Source organism: Colobus angolensis, unplaced genomic scaffold (assembly GCF_000951035.1).
Source record: "Colobus angolensis palliatus isolate OR3802 unplaced genomic scaffold, Cang.pa_1.0 Scaffold73, whole genome shotgun sequence".
Lineage (NCBI taxonomy): Eukaryota > Metazoa > Chordata > Mammalia > Primates > Cercopithecidae > Colobus > Colobus angolensis.
The window spans coordinates 12,083,290-12,085,634 of record NW_012121043.1 but is presented as its reverse complement, the minus strand read 5'-3'; positions in this window follow the sequence as shown (position 1 = coordinate 12,085,634).

Here is a 2,345-nt window from a genome sequence, read left to right as displayed (position 1 = left end):
TTTAATGTTGGCCTTCCTTACTAGGTTGGGGAAGTTCTCCTGGATGATATCCTGAAGAGTGTTTTCCAACTTGGTTCCATTTTCCCTGTCACTTTTAGGCACCTCAATCAGACTTAGATTTGGTCTTTTCACATAATCCCACATTTCTTGGAGGCTTTGTTCATTTCTTTTTACTCTTTTTTCTCTACACTTCTTCTCACTTCATTTCATTCATTTGATCTTCAATAGCTGATACTCTTTCTTCCAGTTGATCGAGACGGTTCCTGAAGCTTGTGCATTTTTCATGTAGTTCTCGTGTTATGGTTTTCATCTCTATCAGTTCTTTTAAGGTCTTCTCTGCATTGATTATTCTAGTTATCCATTCATCCATTCTTTTTTCAAGGTTTTTAGTTTCTTTGTGCTGGTTACATAGTTCCTCCTTTAGCTCTGAGAAGTTCATATCTACTGAAGCCTTCTTCTCTCAACTCTTGAAAGTCATTCTCTGTCCTTGATCCATTGCTGGCGATGAGCTGCATTCCTTTGGAGAGGGAGATGTGCTCTTATTTTGTGAATTTCCAGGTTTTCTGCACTGCTTCTTCCTCGTCTTTGTGGTTTTATCTGCCTTTGGTCTTTGATGATGGTAACGTACTGATGGGGTTTTGTTGTGGGTGTCCTTTCTGTTTGTTAGTTTTCCTTCTAACAGTCAGGACCCTCAGCTGTAGGTCTGTTGGAGATTGCTTGAGGTCCACTCCAGACCCTGTTTGCCTGGGTATCAGCAGTGGAGGCTGCAGAAGATAGAATATTGCTGGACAGCGAGTGTTGCTGTCTGATTCTTGCTCTGGAAGCTTCGTCTCAGGGGTGTACCCCGCCATGTGAAGTGTGAGGTGTCAGTCTGCACTTAGTGGGGGATGTCTCCCAGTTAGGCTACTCAGCGGCCAGGGACCCACTTGAGCAGGCAGTCTGTCCATTCTCAGATCTCAACCTCCGTGCTGGGAGATCCACTGCTCTCTTCAAAGTTTGTCAGACAGGGGCATTTACCTCTCCCGAGGTTTCTGCTGCTTTTTGTTTAGCTATGCCCTGTCCCCAGAGGAGGAGTCTACAGAGGCAGGCTGGCCTCCTTGAGCTGCTGTGAGCTCCACCCAATTTGAGCTTCTCGGGGGCTTTGTTTACCTACTTAAGCCTCAGCAATGGTGGTCGCCCCTCTCCCAGCCTCGCTGCCGCCTTGCAGTTAGATCTCAGACTGCAGTGCTAGCAATGAGGGAGGCTCGCTGGGTGTGGGACCCTCTGGGCCAGGTGTGGGATATAATCTCCTGGTGTGCCATTTGCTAAGACCCTTAGTAAAGCGCCGTATTGGGGTGGGAGTCATCCAATTTTGCAGGTGTTGTGTGTCTCAATTTCCTTTGGCTAGGAAAAGGAATTCCCCTCCCCCTTGAGCTTCCCTGGTGAGGCAATGCCTCGCCCTGCTTCAGCTCTAGCTGGTCGGACTGCACCCACGGACCAGCGCCAACTGTCAGACACTCCCCAGTGAGATGAACCCGGTACCTCAGTTGAAAATGCAGAAATCACCCATCTTCTGTGTTGCTCATACTGGGAGCTGGAGGCTGAAGCTGCTCCTATTCGACCATCTTGGGCGCGCTCGAAAACCAAGCCTTTACTTTTCACTGATTCTCAGTGGTGAGGCTTGGGCAAGCACACCCACCTTGCTAACATCATGTCCCACTGCGAGAGCTGCCAGGTGCAGTTGTGTGTGGATAAGATGCCAATTGTTCTGACTCAAAAGCCATTGAAGTTCCATCAGTGCATCCTGCCACTAAGAAAACACTTGTGGGAACAGCTACCAGTGGCTTAAATTATTATCTATTACTAGAAATTAAAACCATCCTGGAGACTTATGGGACAAATTAGCCCATGACAATAGTTGTCACACTTTTACGTCCAGGAACCACGGAGCTCTGGTATGATTACAAGGGAGACAAAGACTTGCCTGTCAAATGTGTTAGCTTCTTTCCTCATGTCTTTAAAGGGTAGGGGAAGGGAGACAGAGTGGGAGGAAGTGTGGATATTTGCTCTGCCTAGTTTATAGCAGTTGTTGTAAGTATTAAATGTGAGCAATATTTGGGAGCACCCCACAGTAGTAGAATAACTATTTTTAAAATTATTTGTTAATCACCAAAACACAGGAATTTTCTACTGGTTAACCAAAACGGTCACGTTGCGTTTCCTTTTTCTAAAATAATCAAGTAGGCACTATAGAAGCAAGGCCTGGGGAAATCTTTTTTTTTTTTGAAACAGAGTTTCGCTCTGTCACCCAGGCTGGAGTGCAGTGGCGCGATCTCGGCTTACTGCAACCTCTGCCTCTCGGGTTC